The sequence below is a fragment of the Micromys minutus genome (assembly GCF_963924665.1).
Source record: "Micromys minutus genome assembly, chromosome: 3".
Lineage (NCBI taxonomy): Eukaryota > Metazoa > Chordata > Mammalia > Rodentia > Muridae > Micromys > Micromys minutus.
The window spans coordinates 46125700-46145872 of record NC_137972.1 but is presented as its reverse complement, the minus strand read 5'-3'; the positions used below and the strand labels follow the sequence as shown (position 1 = coordinate 46145872).

At 45.8% G+C, this 20173-nt stretch overlaps 1 protein-coding gene across 1 annotated transcript in view; it reads right to left on the bottom strand.

Annotated features, from left to right (window-relative positions):
* LOC308418898 (forkhead box protein P1-like) overlaps positions 1-9130 on the bottom strand; it is a gene marked incomplete at its 3' end in the record, with an annotated part of 351221 nt that extends 342091 nt beyond the window's left edge. The window contains exons 1-2 of the mRNA XM_080914431.1: positions 8739-9130; positions 6765-6869 (exon numbers count right to left, since the gene is read on the bottom strand). The remainder of the gene's footprint in view (positions 1-6764; positions 6870-8738) is intronic.
* Between the last annotated feature and the right edge of the window lie 11043 nt (positions 9131-20173).

The window sequence follows — 20173 nt, the reverse complement described above, 5'->3', positions numbered from 1 at the left end:
ACAGTGGCCAAGCAATGCAAATCCTCCGGAGGGGTGCCTGAACTCTGAGCACACAGCACTGAGGTTGTCAGTCAGCTTTCTCCTCTCCTTCTCTTATGAACATCAAACTGTGGATGGTGTTTTCCTCAAGCACAGAGCCTGGTCCCATCCCAGATGTAAAAGGCCAGGAGCTGTGTAACCACATCTGTGTTTGAACCAAAAACTCTGTTGAGAGCTCATGTTTGGTCAAAAACAATTAGTCTTCACTCTAAATACAAACAACACAGGACCAGCTTCCAAACAAAAATGGTTAGTAACATTCAGCAGGATAGGTTTTGCTGCCTGCCTCCAGTGACGGCAATCACCTAGGACCATGGGTCTCTATTTGTAGGCATCTGAACTACATCAGAAATGTTATAAATGTACTCTACTTATTAGTCGTCAATAATTCTGATTCAAGTGCTGGGCAGATAGCCAGTAGGTAAGAGTGCTTGCTCCATAAGCAGGAGCACCTTAGTTTAAATCCAGTACCCAGGTAAAAGCCGGGAACGGCTGCATGCACCCGAAACCCTAGCACTGTGAAAGGGAACGACGCTCACTAGCCAGGCAGCCTACCTGAAAAAGAGCCAACTCCAAGATCAGAAAGAAACCTATGGTAAGGAAATAAGGCAGAAAGCAGCAGACAGAACAGCGTACCCGGCCTCCTCCTGTCTCATACACACTGATGCACATGCACACTCCGAGTTCTGATTCAAGAATTTGTACTTTAATAACTATCCTATATATAGTTATTATATGTATATAATAACTATATGCATTCTCATATTCAAACTTATACTCTCCCTCTTTCCCCCCACCTCTCTGTCACACACACACACACACACACACACACACACACACACACACACACACACACCACAGTGTAGTGAATAGAGACTTGCTGGCTGCCTTGGGCTGTGGTGGTGCACACCTTTAATGCTAGTGCTCAACACTTGGGAGGCAGAAGCAGGCAGATCTGAGTTCGAGGTCAGCCTGGTCTATAGAGGGAGTTCCAGAAGAAGCAAGGCTACACAGTAAAATCCTGTCTTGAAACAAACAAAATCCTCGTAAGACTCCCTGCAACCTCCTTCCACCCCTAAGAGCATCTACCTGGACCCCTCTGCTCACATTGCTCAGGAAAGGCAGGGCTCTAGCAAACTGACAACACTACTCCTCCACACACTTCACTCCCTAACTTGAAACTGTAAACAAGCCCATGGCTGAATTACTGGGCTCAGAGGATGGCCCTCCATCACCTAACTCACTGAAAGAAAGCAAAGGAATGCTGAAATGTATGGATGAGAGAAAGACACTGGGAATTCACGCTACAGAGCCCAGTATTCTAGCCATCAGGCAAAGCACAAGATTAGTAAAAATCAGAGAACCTGACCAAATGCCACTCATAATAAATAAGCATGTATCCAAATACAAAATTCAGGAGACAATCCCAGTTTTAAATAAAGAGAATCTACTCTAAAATATAAACAGTGACCCTAAGCGGACCCTCATCTTCTCATTGGATCCTCTGAAAGCCAAGCTAGCCTTTAACATCTTCAAACAGAAGGATACATTATCCAGTCAGTGGCCCCTCCAACTCAGCTACTGATTTAACAGCAATATGAGAGAATACACCCATCACAGAAGGATTCTGCAAGGGAAGACCGGAGTAGTAAACAGAACTCTGGAACATGATTGTGTGTATATTCATTATTTCATTAAATAAAAAGATTTTATTAAAAATGTGATTTGGAAAGAAAGTGCAATTAGCTCAGGACAGGAACCACTGAGATGCACCGAACACACCAGACATATGTAAATATTTCACAGTATCAGTTCCGTTTGAGTAGACCTGTCAGGATATTTACAGGGCTTGACAGTACTTCGGTCTTTAATTAAAATTTTTCCCAGATACTTTAATGTAATTTAAATAGATTATTAGTTGTCAGGGTCTAATATAAATTTTGTTTACGATTTAGTTACTTTAAGTACTGGGATTGAGGAGACTAATTTAACCCCACAACTGGGTGTCCTGGAAGAGCAAGATCAAGCCACCAGAAAGTCCCCAGCGTCCTCTGCACTCAGCCCAGAGCCTTACATGACTACAGCCTCTCAGAAAACCTCACACGGTGAAAACAGCCCCCCCACCCCCCCGGTGCCACACCAGTGCTTTGGGGAAACAGAAGGACTGGGAGCTCAGAGAGGCAAAGGGACATGCACCTGTTCAGGTTCCAGGCCGTGTCCTCACATGCAGGTCTTTCTTCTCCCGGCTGCCTAAGACATCGTCTTCTAACTTTCAGAAGCACATGCTAACCACCCAAGAAGCACCTGTTGTGTTCCAGAGCCAAAGCATCTGTTACAAACCAGTGCCACGGCTGCATAAAGAAAAAAGCCTGGGACAGATGTCTTCACGCTAACCTGGCCTGCATACCTCATGTGAGGAAAAGTGGAGAAACACACACAGCCTCCAGCCCTCTCTCACGAATGGGAACTGCCTTTTACACGAGGTTTGAAAACTGCCTTCCCACAAACTGACAGTAATTAATAAGAATAATTTGCTAAAGAAACAAAGAAAACTGACTAATTGTCTTTCCTAACTGCCATATACTTGACCTCTACGGATTTCCTCTCTGCAGAACACAAGCCTGGAGCCCACAGAGCAAGAGCATCATTGGAGGGACCAAAAGCAAAGCATTTCTTCACATCAACTGTTCCTTACATTTATTTCTCAGGTTGGGGACAAAAGCCAAATCTGCATTACATCTCATTAACCCTGTAGTCACATGCGCACTGAGATAAAGAATCCCCTATAGAAGAAGGGTTCACTGGCGTGCAGAAGGCATCCTAATTTGGCCAGGTTTGCCCCTATTTAAAGAAGTCATGTCATCCCACACACTGCTGCTGCACCAGGTTTTGGCATCCCTAACTTTAATTCATCCAAGTATCAGACAAGAAATAATTTTCAAAATTCAGCTGAAGATGTCTCTTTTCGTACCATGCCTGGCCTGTGGCTGAGAAGGGTCATTTGGGAAAAGGTGCAAACCTTTCTGGCTGGCTGTTCTCACAGGCTCGGTGTTTGATCACTTGGTGGGATTTATTGCAGTCAAAAAAAAAAAAAAAAAAAAAACCCACAAATAATAAATGCATATACAAAATCTCAATGTATAGAATTCACCTGTTCAGTCATCAAATGCTTTCTTGGATTTATCTGCTTTACATAACCAATTCTCTGCTTAGTTGTTATTTATAGCCTAGATTTTAAAACATGTTTTAAGACAATGGCTACTATTGCTTACTTAGCAAAAATGGCCTGTGACTGAAACATATAGAAGGCGTATGATATCTAATAGGATAAAAAAGAAAAAGGTACTCAGGAAAAAAATTGTTTTAAATAAAAATACCACCTGTGTAAACGAAGCTGAGCTCTGGAAACCCTTTCTGAAACCTGGAGAAACAGCCCATATTCCATGCCTTGCAGTTGCAATTAAAATGTAGTAATTTAAGATTAGCGGGAGAGCAAAGGGCAGCTGGAGGCCTTTGCAGGGCTTCCCTCCCTTCTTAATGTTCTGCACTCGGGTTAAATGAGTTTCTTTAATGTAAGTACCTTAAAGTAACCAAATCATAAACAAAATTTATACTATTTTCTGTACTGAAATTTGATTAATGTGTGCCTAAAATCATTTTTAATAGGTAAAGCTCTGGCTATTCCCTGTAAATACTCTCGATATAGACACTGAAATGGGATCAGACCTCTAGCACCTAAATTTGTCAGAATATACGGGAGGGGGGATGTAGGGGGGTGCAGAGGGTGAGCAAGAGACAGAGATAGAGAGACAGAGGTGGAAAGATCATGGTACAAAATTAAGTTTGAGTTTAATGAAAACTAAACAGAAATGTGTCTTAGGAATGGCTGCAAAGAGGAAGCTGGGTTCTAAAGGCTGTCAAATGTGCTAGCCCCTCCCTTCTCTTTCCTAATTCTGGTACTGGTCATGCTGGAGTAAAAGGTATTTGTTTAGGAAATAGCCCAGGTCTTCTGTTCATCTCAACAACTGCTGCAAACACAACACCCTTCCAGAGCCTGAGAAGGCAAATGTACAAAGTCAGGGGTCTGGGAATAAGCAAGGAAAACCTGAGTCACAGGAAAAGTAAAAATGCTTAGGCCCAATATTAATTCAATTAACTTCTGCTATTGTTGGTACACAGGATTTAACTAGAAAATATTTACAGCTTTTTAAAAACATGGTATGTTGCAGAAAATTGCCTAACAGCATCCATGTGTATGTTTAACCCACACTGCTTAATTATACAATAAGGGTAGACCCAATAAAAGCGTCAGACTTTGAAACATATTGTGTACCATGGTTATGAAACTCTAGCTTATAAAAAAAAAAAAACAACAAAGCAGTCACTATATGACAGGCACTAGTTAATTAAAAATACAAGCCTTAAGTGACAATGATTTTTATTCTTTTGTATGTGTTTACTTGTCCTATTTCATTATGTTTACTTGTCCTATTTCATACTTTGTTCTACTTAATTAAAGATGACATATAATTTAGAGATAGTTTGTAACTGGAAAAAAAGTGTTACACAGTTTACACTTCAGAATTTAAATATAAACAGTACTTGAGGACATCTCCCACAATGTAATCACCTTCCTTTGACACAGTTACTTTGAATAATTGATGTTTCCTTGGTATTACTTTGATAAACCTGTGAAAATAGAATGCTGAAGAAATTACTGTTACTACTTTCCTTAAAAATGAAATAGTTAAAATTTCCTAGACAACCAGAGGCCAACTTACAAAGAAACTGAATAAAGTAGCAGCTGGTCATACTGAATGTCAATATAAAAAAACAAAACAAACAGGAGGTCATGTGCAATCTAGAGAAGGTTCTCTCTTTTTATGTTCCAAAACTGGGCTTTATCACTTGGGTTTCTTTTTTTTTTGTTTTTAACTACAACAGCAAATTTAAACCCTCACATATAAAACTCTGGCTCCCTGAGAAAGCAAATCTTCTAAACTGGATGTGAGAAAATGTTATCTAACTGGCGTGGGAGTCTAATGTTGGGGAAAAAGAATTCCACGGTGAGATTCTGGTTAACAAGTAAGACAGAATTCAGATGACTTAATATTCTTTGGATACCTTTTAGGGTGTGTTCTCCTAAAAGAGAAATGTGTTACAAAATAGTAACTTCTTTAGTAATTCAGCATCCATAGGAACTCAAAAGCAGCCCAGGGCTGGGCATTTCCTTCCAAGTGAGGCTTCCCTTGCACAATAAAGATAAGCATTTGCAATGGTCCATTTCTGCATAAGTGAACATATAGCCTAACTGGGTTCTCCCTCATAGCAGTTCCTGACAACAACCCAGCAGCAGCCCTGTTTGATCTCCCCTGCTTCCTTAATTTGGGTTGTCAAGGTTCAGCAGTTGGAGGCTGTTTACTTTACTTTTCAAAAAAAAAGTGAAATTTCCCCCTCTCTTATACAAAATGGGGGGAGTGAGGGTATTGTAGCCACTAGCAAGATGCTAAACCTCCCCCACCACTAAGATTTTAGTTGACACTTTTTGAATGGTGTTTGAATTTTATTTATACTTTTAATGCTCTTTAATTATAAGACATTTCAAAGAAAAGAGGGCAAACCCACCCCCCCTTAAAAAATCTGAGCCTCGTTTTCTTTTTCTTTTTCCTGATTCTAAAGAGATATGCACTTCAGAATCAAAACTCTAATTCCTGAAAATGATCTGAGCTAGAAATTAGCAAGGACTCTGCTGCCTCCAGCCAGCAAGACAACCCTGAATAGAAACCATCTCAAGTCTTACTAGCTCTCTTAAATCCTCATCAAGCCAGTCCCAAAACTGATTCTCTTCTCGCTATGAAAAAAAAAAAAAAGAAAGAAAAGTGAAAAGTGCAATAAAAAAAAGGCAAGAATTTGGGGTCCTCCAATACATTTTCAGAAACAGAAAATAAATATCTTAATATCCTTGGGTTTTTCTCAATTCTAATATTTTGCAAGTTCTTCCAGGCTATGGCCCAAGGAAGATGAAGTGCAAGGGTTTCAACGGGCAGACTCCTCAACCGGAATCTTAAATGTTCCTTCAGCCTTCTTGCTTGAAGAGCAGAGACAAAATAAGAAATCAGAACTCGGAAAATACCTGGAGCTTGCCGTGAGAGCAGCCCTGGGCCTTCGGCAGTGAGCTGGGAAAAGCTCATGAAACCCAATGAAATGTTCATTAATTTCATTATTCTACTTAAAGCACCCAGATGAAGGGACTGGGGATGGGGTGGAAGGAAAAAGGAAGAAACAAGTTTCATTTTGGGTCCTCTAGTCAACCCATAAGAAAATAAATTAAGATGAAAGCGTAGGATGAGCCTAGCCTAAATCAATACACTTTGAAATCAGCCCAGCTAGGGTATTGGACACAATGGCTTGGAAATAATTAATAGTTATAAGGGGGGGGGGGAGCGGGTTGAGAAGTAGAGCGAGGGATGTCACCATATTTTACACTTCACATTGCACGCTAACTTTGATCTCCAGATTTTCGGACTCAGGGAGGAAAGTGAGAGAAAAAGGGAGAAAGCAGGTCCCGTATTTGCTTGCACCTACCTACCAGCCGATGGACACATTCCTTGCTCCCCGCGCCTGGTCGAGGATCTCTGGTGGCCCAGGCTGGCTGGTACAGCGTCCTGGCTTCCTCGCCCCCCACCCCCTGCACCCGCGCGCCTGCCACAGCCGCCTCGACTTACCCACCGAGTCCCGGGAGGAGGCGCCGGCAGCTCCACGCTTCTCCGCGCCGCCGCCGCTGCCCCTCGCCTGCCGAGCGCCGTCCTCCTGGGGCAAAGTTTCGGGGTCTGCGATCGACAAGAGACCAGGGCGACCCTCACCAAGTCTTCCTTCCGTGAAGGTTGTATGGTGGGGGGCTCGAAGGGGACGAGGTGATTAGGCGGAGGGGGCCAGGAGCAGAGATAAGAGGGGGCAGAGGGAAGGAGAGGACCCCCGAGATCCAAGGGACAGGGAAAGAGGATGCGCCGCGGGGGGCTCCCGGCAGGAATCGGGAAACCCAGAGCCGGGCTTGAGCCTTAGTCTCAGCACCTTCCCGGGATCTTACAAAGTTGCAACAACAAAAAAGGAGGGGCAGGACTGGGGAAAGGGGTGGGATAGGGCTGCGGTGGCAGGCGCAAGGTTTGGAGTTACAACTGTTTATTTAGTCCTTAGGCTCCCAGGGGGCGGGAGCTGCGCGGGAATGGGGGTGCTGCAGGCTGCAATTTCCAAGCAAACACTGGGTTGGGGGGGGCATGAGACTTTGTTTCTGGGCGCGGAGCTCCCTGGCGCCCGTGTGTGTCACCGCCAGTCTCCGGGGACTGAGGCGGAGCTCACAACAGGTGGGGAGGGGGACACGGAATCAAAGTTTCCGAGCGCAGCAGGGTGTAGGGGGGAGAGAAGGGGAGGCGGGGGCGCGAGGAGGCGGAGGCAGCAGATGACCACGACCCAGAGGCAGCTGGCAAACTCCTCGGCTCCCGGCGCCGCCGCCGCCGCCACCGCCTCGGTCCCCACCCGAAGCGCGCGCGCCTCGTCTGGTCGGCTCCAGAGAGACGACTCCGAGGGACAGGAACGGAGTACCGAGAGCACGGAAGGAAAGCTGCGCGCAGGCGAGAAACGGAGAGCCATCGGTGGCCGGGACAGGGCCGGAGGGGCGCGGTGGCACGCGCGTGTCGTAGAGCAGATCCCTGAGCTTAAGAGGCGCAGGGGTCAGAAGCGAAAGTGTGTGGTGGCAGGGGTGTCGAGAGTACGAGCGCCGAGGGTTCTCGCGGTGCGCCCTGTCCCCAAGCCCACTCGCGATCTTGCTACGGCTGGCGCGGGCTCTGTCTCTGACAAGCGGGGACCGAACGCGCGTGGGGTGCGTGTCTGGCAGGGGGTGCGCGGGTGTGTGTATGAGTTTTCCAGGCTTTCAAGGGTTAGCTAGACAGCGTCCACACCGCTGAGTTCGGACCAAAACACGCGTGGCTGTAGGGATGTCGCCACACACCGGGCCTAGGGCGCAGGCGTCCCTGCTCAGCCCTCCAGCGTTTGTGGGGCAGCTCGGGGGGCACGGAAGGGGCACGCATCCTTGGATAAAGGGGAAAAGTTTGCTCCAAGTTCAAACTTTGAGCTCAGGAGATGATGCCACACGCCCTCGCCTACCGCGGCCGGGTCCCGGTCCCCGCACCAGGCGGCCACCAAACGCTGACACTGGGCACTCAAAGTTGCGACAGGCGGCCTGGGCTTATTGATCGCTCTACGTGAGCCGCTCGAGCGAGCGCAGAGAGAGGCGCGAGGGGCCGAGGGGGGGGGTCGAGTTGGTCTGTGAGGCCACCACCGCACCCAGAGTGACTTATGCAAATGGACCCAAGGGTGCGGGAGCCTCCCGCGCTTCCTCCAGCCCGGCGCCCGCGCGCGGCCCCCACCCACGCAGAGCCTGGGCCCCGACTCCGAGCGAGTCGAAGATAGAGGGTTGGGGGAGATGCACGTGGAGCCTGGAGATGAAAAGCAGGATTTTTTTTTTCTTTTTTTTTTTTTTCTTTTTCTTTTTTCTTTTCTTTCTTTCTTTTTTTTTTTTTTTTTTTTTTTTTTTTTTTTTTTTTTTTGTGCTGATTGTTGTTGTTGTTTAAAGTGGCGGAAACAAGGCAGGAGGCGGCTTGGGGGGAAAAAAGTGGAGCAGAAATGGAAAAATACGAACTCACCCGCGGCAAATGGTCTCTCGGTGCAAACTAAGGTGTTTTCGGGGCCTTTCCCCGCGCGCGCCCACTCCCGCCCGCGCGCGCCCCCCGCTCACACACGCACACGCGCGCACACACACGCACTCGCGGGCGAGGGCCGGGCCGCGAGCACAGCGTGCAGCTGCCACACAATAAATAACAATAGATTCCTCCGCTCGGGACTCGTTCCGGAGCCGCGCCAGCGCCGCCGGCCGCGAGGCACCCCCAGCCCGCCCCGGCCCCTCGCCCCGCCGGCCGCGCTCTCCAAGCCCCCGAGACCCGTCGAGCGCGACCTGCACCCGGATGCGGCGCTCTTGGGTCGCCTGCTCCCTTCCCCCCGCATCCCGGAACAAATAAATAAATAAGGCGCGCAAGAGAGGCCATCGCGTCGCGGAGGGAGATGTTGTTATTTTTTGCTGTTGTGCGTCCCTGACGTCACATCCACCTGCTGGGTAAACAACAGAGCTCGCGGGGAGGGGGGGGATCGCAATTGCCAAGTGAGGGACGTGGGGAGGGGAAGAGGAGAAGAAGGCAGAGCCCCAAGACCCGGGAAGAGAACGCCACAACAGTTCCTAGGCAAAAGGATCCTAAATAAGAAAAGCTGGGAAATGAGGGGCCTGGGCTGGAGGGGTCCAGGAGGAGAGGGGCCCATTTCAGACCCTGGGAAATGGAGAGGAAGAGTGGCAGCAACTAAGGACGCAGAGGGGAAAGCCGAGGCGATTCGCTGGGGTCTGAGCTAAGAAACCCAGGAGGGAAGAGGACCGGCTATGGGGATAGAGTTTCCTCCAGTTAAAAGTGAAAGTGCTTCGCCTGGGTGACAGTTGGAGCGAAGGGCGGCAGGGGCGGCGTTCCAGCCCGGCGCCTACTCCCGGGTCCTCCCTCGGTCTCTCCCCTTTCTTTCTGCACTTTGTCCAATGAAAGAAGGCGAGTTCGGAAGGTGAAAGTTCAGCTGAAGGACAAACCCCTGATTGCAAGGAAACAGAAACCCCTCCAGCCAGGGGGATTTTCCCCTGCATCGCGGATTCGGGAGAGAGTGGTGTGGGAGCAAGAACTTGCTCCCTCAGGCCTTGTCAGCCCCTGCAGGAATGTTATCCCTGTCGCCAGGTCCACTGTGGGGTTTAGGGCAAAAGTGGCTGCAAAGGAGAACTGTTTTCTCCACAGTTCCTCTTAAGAAAACACCCGGGGGGTACCATGTCAATCACTTGTTTAACACAAATTATCTGCTCTCAAGAACATCAGTCACGTGAGAAAAAAAGGCTTTGTGCAATTCTTTGGGAAGGTGAGATTTTTTTTTTTCCCTTTTGCTGTTCTGAAGTTTCTTTGAGTATGTATATAAGTACCCAAGGGGCCCAGATGAAATATTTTTTGAAATATAAATAAAAATACTTAAGACAAAAAGCACTTTTATCAACATAAACGGGGAAGCTGTTTGTTTGTTTATTGGCGTTTCCAACACCAATACAAGACCTCTGCAGTTCTAGTGAGCAAAAATTATTCATGCCCATTATCCCAGAGGCTGCCAAACTCCCAAGTCAGGGTTTCCTTCTACTGGCTGTCTAGTATGTCTACTGGGCTAATTCTTTATGAGAATATTCTGAAAGTCACCCTATGGTTTCCCCCAAAGCACTAAGGGAGCTGGGGCGTGCCTGCTGCCTTCGCGTCTTCAGACTAGCACGGATGTATAATACCCTGAATAGATTATAATAGATTCTCTTGGATAATGTTTTTCGACAAATATTATTAAATGTTCATTTGCAGAGTTTATATCTAAATTGAAATGAGAATGTGAGACTATCATTTAAATTTATGTCATGTTTAGAAAGTAAAATAATTAACAACAAAACCATTCACTGGTGTTGCAGAATAAAGCCAGAGAAAGGTAGTGCATGCTAAGGTAAATAGCCAGGCAGAATTCATGCTGTAAAATACTCAGTGCCTGGCAAACAAGATCAGTCATCCCATTTTTATGCTAGAAACTACATACATGAAATATATTTTAGGCCCTGTAAAAGGACATTAATAATTATTCTATAATATTCCAGACCATCTAGTGAGTACTTCATAATGCACAAAGTAAGTTCCTGCTGCTGCGCCTCTCACAGGCCACTGCAGATAGCAATAATATCTACTATTGATTGAATGTTTGCTACGGCCTGGGCTCTGATATGAAGGTTTCTGTCTGTTGGTTGATCATCTCACAAAACCTCGGACATCACTGGAAAACTCCATATCTGGAGTTCACGTAGAATTAAGTAAGAATCTACAGTGTAGCCAGTCCTTGGAGGAAAAACATTTTTAATTTCTATGATGATCCTGCCAAATATAACTTATTTATGGTATGTAGTTGGTTGTATAATTGTAACTCTGGGAAACAGCACCTTATTTAAACATGACATCTCTGTGCATAGTCCATAAAGAACAATTCCTACTGTGATCTTCTTTATCAGGTTCAGCTATGTTTTGTGTTGTTTTTCTATTTTTTTTCCTGTTATAACTATACCAACAATGAAATCCTTAGCTGGTCAGACCCAGATCTTGGTCTGAATTTTAACTTTCTTTAATTCAACCTTCACTTACAAGAAGAGGCTACAGACAGATTGGAAGCATGTTTTAAAGACAAAAGGGAATGCTGGCTGTAAGTCCCATGATATACAGCACTGAGTTGGGATATGATACTGTATGATGTGCAGGCTTATTGGAGAACCCCACATCCATTTGGTTTACATTACAGGGACACTTCAGGATGGCTTAAGAAACTGTCCATTTTCAACACTGTCATATTTATGCTCACAGGGTTTTTAATTTCTTTATCAATAATCAACTGGAAATGTCTTTTCAAAGCAAGGAAGATTTTGTGGTGTGTGTGTGTGTGTGTGTGTGTGTGTGTGTGTGTGTGTGTGTGGTGTTAAATAAAGGGCATGGGGGTAGGACGCCACCTTTTGGTGATAAAACAAATAGAAATCCCTTTTTGAACTTGCTGCTGACATCATTCTAGTTTTAATTACACCAAGGCAAAGGTGCTTGTCCTCATTTCCGTATGTATTAAGTAGTGTGTGGGGGGGTGCACATTAGCTAATTACAGTTAACCAAAGCCAGGACTTCCCTAGAGGCATCAGTACGTGTCCCTGTCCTGCCGTATACTATTAAACCAAACATCAAATGTGAACTTCATTCTCCAAATACTGTGCCAATGCACATACACACAGTTTGGAAAAAGGAAGGAGCTGGATGTTTGCCACTTAGGAGATGCTGAATGTTCTGGTAAGCTTACAGTTAATAAATAAAATCACAAGATTTGGTAGTTGTACATTCCTGAGTTTGTTATAATTTTTGAATAACATACTACGTTCACAGAAGTACAGTTACTACACTAATTGTCCTAAATATTTTCATTTATTTCAACTCTTTTTTTTTTTCCTGTTACATTATGTTGGGAAAACGGAATCTCTTCCTCCTAAGTTAAACACAAGCACCATGGAGAGCAAGTCACCAATTGCTCTTTGTGAACATTTCAAAAGAAAAATTAAAAAGTGAACTTCAAAAGGAAACATGTGACTAGAGTGTTTAGCTGTCATGACTGAAAGCCCAGCCCCACCCCTTTTGACAATTTGAAGGATGGGACAGTGACTGGAAGGGAATATGGTTGTCAGTATGCTATGCAAGTTGATGTTAACACTCCCACAATGGGAAAAGGGTGTGTTTCTTCCAGCACCACCAACTGCTGGTGGGAAGGTGAGGCTGGAGCATGGAAACCTTTCTCTAAGGCCAAATAACTGTCAGTGGTCTGACCATGGTTAGAAGCCAGGTCTCTGGACTCCGTGTCTTTCTTCCTGACAGCCCCACCTAACTGAAGTATGAAGTCACTATATCTTAAGCAGGTGGTCTGTCACCCCACAAATACCCGCTGTGGTGGAGAAAGTTAGGCCACCATAAGTCATGTTCAAGTCTGGCCTCCTCCTCAGCCTTCCTCCCAGTGTGGCTAAACAGCCAAGAGGAGAGACAGGCAGAGAGACGATGAAGCCTGTATGGACTGTTCTTACAACTGGACACTAAGACTTTACTGGCTCGTGATCATCATGTGCTTCGCTGGAAGTGAACAGAGGATCCGCTGTCTGGGCCTTGAAGTCCCTGTCAGTCCACATAGGCCAGCAGTAGCAGAGGTCTCATTTTACAAAATATAGAATTACTAGGCAAAGACAGACAGTTCGGGGCCCAGGAGGCTGAGTCACAGAATGTGATGGACTCGGCTTCACAAAGGTGTTCCTCAAAAGCTAGCTGAAGAGACTCAGCTTGCGTGTGTGTGTGTGTGTGTGTGTGTGTACACGTGTACATGCACACAGAGGTATTCCTTAGAAGCTGGCCACCTTGACTTTTGAAATAGGGTCTATTATTGATCTTCATGTCACCACATATAGGTTAGGCTGGCTGACCAGTGAACCCCAAAAATCCACCTGTTTCTACCTCCCCAGTACTGAGATTTTAACTGTGTACCACCATACCCAGCTTGGTGGGGGAAGGTGCAGATCTGGTGCATAGATCTGAGTGTGTGGGTGGACAGGCTCATGTTCATCCATGTGGAAGCCGGAGTTGCTTGTCTTCCTCTAACTCTGCCTTACTGCCTTTAAACACATTCTTCACCCCCAACCCCTGCTTCTGCTTCTGCTTCAGTTAGGGTGGCTGTCTAACCAGCTCTCCAGATCTGTCCCTAACCCCTACACAGGGGGGACAGGCGTGGGCAGCAGTGCTTGGCTTTTTGGGTAGTTGTTAGGGATTGAAGTGTTAAGGTACTTATTCTTGCTGAGGAAGCACTGAGTTATGTGCCCAGACTAGTCCTGGCTTTTTCAGTATGTTCTGGAATCAGACTCAGGTGCAGCCGCTCTGCCAGAGGACCCTACTTTGGTTCCCAGCACCCACTTTAGGCAGCTCACAAGGGCCTATAACTCCAGTTTCAAGGGATCTGATGCCCTCTTCTGGCCTCTATTAGCACTGCATTCATATGCACAAATACAATCACAAAGTTTTACATAAGCCAAAAAGTGTTCTGAGTGTGTGGTTTTAAGTGCTGATAAGGAGATGCTTCGGTCAAGAAACGTCTGGCTGTGCATGTATGGGAAACAGTTTAATCTCCAGCATTCATGTGAAAAGGTAGGCACAGCAGCATGATCACCCCAGTGATGGGGAGGCAGAGAATTAAAAAGCCCTTGGGAAGACACAGCAAAGAGTTGTGAGTGGTCAAGGAAGACACCCACCTCTAGCCTGGCAAACAAACATGAAAGGTGAAAGGCGTGTGGCTCACATCTGTAGCCTCATACCCAAGAGGACCAGACAGAACGGTTATGAGTTGGAGGCCAGCCTGGGCTACATTGACAAACATGCCGATCAGAGGGAAGAGCGGGATCTCAGAAGCCGCCTTCAACAGACAGAATCAAAAGCTTCATTTTAAAACCAAACCCCCAGCCGAGCCCCAAGCTGATCCAAGCAGAGGACACCTGATCCCTTCTATAACAGCCCACATCTCAACAGATAGTTCCCTAAGCTCTGTGCACCCCGCTGAATTCTCCACACTGGCTTCTTTGGTAAAACTTGGTTGGTTTCTTGTTTTTCAACCACTTGCAAAGTTAAGCTACTAAATCACCTATGTAAACCATGATTAATTCCTTTGACATTAATAACAGGGTGACTTCTCTCTCCTGTTACCCCAAAGAGCCTGCTAATTGCCCTCCAATTGTTTACCTTTGTATTGTTTTATGAGAGCCCAGAGAAAGATGGCAGATAGCCCCCACCAGGCCTGAAACCAATGCCAGGCAGGTTTTGGAAAGGGTGAGCACATACATGCTGTGACTACACCTTGTTAGCAGAAGGGCTTTGCTGCCTTTGTTTTGTTTTCTTTTTTATGGAAGGGATGACGCCTCCATAATTATAGGTGTTGCTGTTTAAAACTCAGAATGTTTTCCAAACCACCAAAGGGCCACACCTCCAGCCCTCTCTGCTTCTGAGCAGTTGATGGATGCTAAGCATGATGAGGCTCACATCCAGCACAGTGAGAGGCAAAGGGATGGTATCCAGGTAAAGCCGCTGTCTGAATAAACAAGACGGAACCACAGGCCCACCCCCATCCCAGATCATGGTGGATTTTTATCTGAAAGTCTCAAAGACAGCTCACCCTCCTGACAAGACAACAGGTTACTGTTGTAAACCCCCCAAAAAATAATTAAAACCATTGTTTTAATACTATCCTAAGGCAGTGTAATTAAGTCAGGGTGAGTAATTGTGTATCTGAATTCAAAATAAGATTTTGCATGTAGAGCAAAGTTCTGATGGTAATCTCAGAGAAGTGCCTTGGCTTATATTTCCGAGACACAAGTGCCAGCTCAGCATTACAATAGGCATTGTGAGAAGGCTGGAGACAGAATGTGTTTGTGGAAGAAAAGTAGGCAGGTCTGCCCACCTTCGGGAACAGGAGGCCGTATGTTCCAAGTACTAGAAGAGTTTAGGAAGAATGGACGAGCCAACATCTTTATTGATTAGAACAATTGAAGATAGAATTGTTTGTTGTTTAAATAATGTGTACAGAATAACTATCAAGGTAATCCTCCTCACTTTCCTCACCTCCCTCCCTGAAGTATCTTGACCTATTCTCTAAAAAAAAAAAAAGAAAAGAAAAACTAAATCTGATTTGCCAAAGGCTGAGAGTCCTGTGGTATTGGATTGGAATGGAAGGTATTCATGTGGATACTGTTCTTAAAAATGACTTTTCCAAGATCAATAGATTCAGAAACTATCCTAGATGTATAGACACAGGGGAGTTGCTGTGCAAACACACTTCTAACTCTGTCCACTGGGACAGGCAAGAAGCGACAACACCCTGATATCAGTGAACACATCCAGCACCCCAAGATTAGTTTCTCAATGCTGTTCTCCAATTAAGAAAAGAGGATTTCATGAAGAGCTGGTTTGTTCTGCAGAAGGGATAAGGATACCTGGAGCATCTCAAAGTATACCTTAGGGATGGAGGAAGGAGGAGCTTCGGGGTAAGGGCACACCATCTCCATCCCAAGATTGAGTTGTCTTGACTGGAAAAAAAACAGCAATAGGATTTTATATTTATGGAGAAGGGGTACCATGTCTCTGGAGATGACTGGGGGCCAGTGTTCTGTGTTCAACTTATAGGTAACATTGACAATGCAGAGTTTGTTCAGGTGGCTAATGTTCTTGAAGGAGTGTGAAATGGCAAAGTTGTGTATATCGGGCCCCAATTTTTTTTTTTAAAAAAAGAGTGTGAGAGAGAGAGAGAGAGAGAGAGAGAGAGAGAGAGAGAGAGAGAGAGAGAAATGCTGGTGACTACTGTCCTCCAGAAAGGAAGCCTTTATGTTTTCAGGAGAGGCAAAGAACCCAGATTTTTATCTAAACATCAGTTTTTAAATTTAAGCTAAGCCAGATGAATACCAGCCACAGAATACACTGAGTCCCAGTGCCCCATTCATATGCCTGTGGGGAGAACCAAGTAACCATGTCACCTTAGTGGGGCAAGATTTGTTTCTTAAATAAGTAAACTGAAAACAGGCAAAAGAAGAGAAGTTCCTTCCCAGGCATGAATGAGTCATTCCACGCACCCTGACGAGGAAAGCCATCTACAGTCTTGGTTTGAGGCAGTCTTGCTAATATAGCCTAGTCTAGCCTCAGACTCACCACCCTCCTCTGAAGTGCTGGGATTACAGGAACGTGCTAACACTGTATTGTGAATCACATCATTAGATGTGCATCCTGCATCTGAGTTTGCTACTATCTGCTTTCCAGTCAGTACTGAGCCATGAAGTTGAGTTCCTACTTTCTAGAACTTTAGCTCTTTAAGATGCACAGTAAATGTAAAAAGGTTTTGTGGGGTGTGCCCCCCCTCTGTCTGTGTGTGTGTGTGCGCACGCGCACACAAGTGCGCACGAGTGCGATCGAGTGAGCGAGCACGCATGCATTTATGTGGAGGGAGGTTCAAGGACACTCAGGTGCCATTCCTTAGGACAGAGTATCTTACTGGCCTGGAATTCTCTGAGTAACTCCAGCTGGTTGGCCAGTGACCCCTAGTTATCTGCCTGTCTCCATCTCCCCAGTACTGGAATTACAGGCATGGGCACCTACTGTCATACCTGGCATTTATATGTGGGTTCTGGGAATTGAAATGAGGTACTACTGATGCTGGCAGGGAAGACACTTGACCCACTGGGCTCTGTGCCCAGCCCAAAATGAAAGCCTGTAGAGAAGCATCCAGAGCAGAAGGACCACATCCTGAGAGACAGGGACGGTCCCATCTGAAAGGAGAGTACAATGAGGAGCCCTTGCAGATGACACTCACTGAATATATACAATGTCATCATAGCAGGTTGGAGTCAACCAGATCCCCTGTCTCTCAGACAGTGGTTGGCAAATTTGCTGTACATTAAAATCACGTCGAAGATCTTTCTACCAGCTACAGATTTTGTGATTTAAGGACTCAGAATATGAGCACTAGGAATCTTAGAAACTTCCCAGAGAGTTGTCCTCAGCAACAAAGTTGTAGAACTCCTAGTCTTGGTGACCTATCAACACTTCCCTGTGAGACACCCAAAGGCCCTAATCCTCTCTGCCTCCACATTGTTCTTCCACAGTAGCCAGCAGCTTTTCTAGAACAATTCAATAGATAAAAACCAAGAATAGTTCTCCCCAGGGGATCTAAGGTCAATAGTATTCGTCAGCCAAGCCTTTATACCCTGCAGATCAGAATCATCTGGGCAGAGAAGGGCCAGATCAATTCTACCACAATTCTACAGTGTCCAGGGAGGTGCCAGGTAGTTCTGGTGCACATCAAAACAGAAGGGAAGCTTGACAAAGAGCCAGACTTAAAGGAACAAATCAGGATGTCACAGCATTGTCAATTTCCTATACATGAACTCTAATGGCTTCTGTTTCCACAGATAGAAATAGAGTCACCACAAGATTAGTTGAAATGCCCAAGAGTCAGAAAGGGGTACCATCTGGGCTTCTTGCTGATTCCAATATCTACCAAAACTGCTGTTACCAGTTGTATTTGGCCAGCACATCATGATGAACTAATTCCTGGATCTTTTCCACCCTTGGTGATAGCATTCCTCTTTCAGAGGATGGAATAAGACACGCAGAGCGTACCACATATCCTGGTGTGTTTCCTAATGGCTCAGCTAGGTTCAAACCCTGGGACTCTCTTCTCTTAGTGAAAGCTTACTTGGGAAGAATCCTAGGCTAGATCAGAACATCAGAAGTATGAGTGTGTGTGTGGTGTATGGATGCAGACCCATGTTCATTTGCAGACAGAGAACAACTCATCTGTCACTCTTCACTTGCTATCTACCTTTGCTTTTTGAGGCCGGGTTTCTTTGTGGTCTGGAGCTTACCAAATATGTTAGGCTAGTTGGCCAGAGAATGCCAGGAATCCACTTGTCTCTACCTCTCACCCCAAGAAATCAAGCATGTGCCATCAAGTCCAGATTTTTTTTTTTAAGCATGGTTCTTGGGATCAAACGCAGGTTCTCAGTTTGTTTCACCAACCCAGTGCTGTCTTCACATTCTCCCACCATGCTCAGAGATAAATCAGACACACAAAGACAATACCCTTTACCAAGTCTTCGTGCTAGAATGAGACAGAGCCAGACACAGTGGCCCAGACCTGTCATCCCAGCACTTAGGAGGCAGAAGTAGAGAGAGTAGGAAAAGAGAAAGGAAAGACAAGAAGGACAGATGGTTGGTGACAGTCATTTCCATCAGACCTGGAAGGCAGTACAGAACTCTCCCTTTATAGCAAAGACTTTCTCTTGGAGCTGGGGTAGCTTCGGAGGGTCTGACTGTCAACCTTCTTCATTGCCTTGTGGAACCAAATAAGTTTTGGGCTTGGGGTCCTGTGCATTGTAGGATGGTGAGCAACACAGGTCTGGTACCTGCCTCCAGTTGAGACAATCAAAATCATATCTAGACCTAGACAAATATCCCGAAGGGTCAAAATCACCCTACAGCGAGAACCACTGCTCTAGATAGACCTCTGGGCAGGCAGGCAGTCCCTCTGCCCATCAGCATTCCAGTCCCTGCCAAAGGTATTTATCTGATCACTTCCCCTCCCAGGAAGCGCAGCTGCCAGCCTGTTTCTATCTGTAATTGAGTAACCAGGTCATTTCCTTTGCAAACAGACTAGCTGGAGATTAGGCTCTTTTGCAGTGTGCACAGAGCTCTTTGAGGTGGGCTCCTCTGCTTGGGGGCTACCAACCCATTTCCAGATTGTCAATCTCCTGCCAGCAGGGATGCTGCTACCCTTGGGAAACCGGTTTATGAGAATCAGACAGTTAATAAACAAAGTATGATGTGTGGTGAACCTCAGTCTACAACCAAAATACAATTCAGGAAGTGGCAACCAATGGAATCCGGACAAGGGTATGGCCTCTTATAAAGATACTCTGACTAAAGTTCCCCTTTCCCTGGGAAGCCTGGGGTATTCTCAGTTCTTGGACTGGAGGCTTCAAAAGTGATAGATATTTATGAGTGGGGTCAGCCTCTCTCACCTCTTTCTTACTCATTGGTCCTGCATCTTTGGGGCTGCTAAGCAGCAAGCATCACCTAAATGAAGCAGCTAAAGGCTAGACCAAAAGAACAATTTGGAAAAAGTAACTTCGTTCCCAAAGCTACCCTTGGCTCGGTATCTAACACAATTATAGAAATGACCTTTGACTTTGGCGGGTCCCCTCCTGAGAAGCAGAAGCAGACCTCCTGCCTGGCCTCTTCCAAAAGCAAGATGTTGCTATTGCTCAGGCATTAGAAACACACAGTGTGGTTACTGAGAAGTGGGCACCATTGATATCGATAGAGAACAGTCATAAATGAAACACGAAAATCCTTGGTCTTCTGCTGGGGTCTGTCCCAGGGAGTGTCTTGGTGCACTGTGTCAATTTTTAATGAAGCATTTTCTGTGCAGGGTATATGTGTGTACATTTGTGGAAGGAACACACATGCCCTCATGTGTAGGGACCTGAAGTCAAGCAGACTAAGCTGTCTGTCCAGCAAGCCCCAGGGATCTGTCTCTGCTTCTCAAGTCCTGGGATTATAAGTGTGCACTACCATTGCCTAGCTTTTTTAGTGTAGGTGCTAGGAATAGAACTCGGGTCCTTGCTTGCATGGCAAACACTTTACGAACTAAGCCATCTTCTGATGCTCTCCTAATCCCCCCCTTTTTTTTTTCCTCAAGAAGAAATCTTGAAGTGTTCATTGTTAATATAAGTGGAGCAGGTCAGCAAAAGGATACCAATTAAAACTTCTATAGAATTCATGAGATTCTTGGGCTAACTAGAGCAAATGGATGATAATGGTAAGGTGGTTTAGGACATACCACAAAGACATTGAAAAGTTAATTTACCATCTGCAGACAAAAG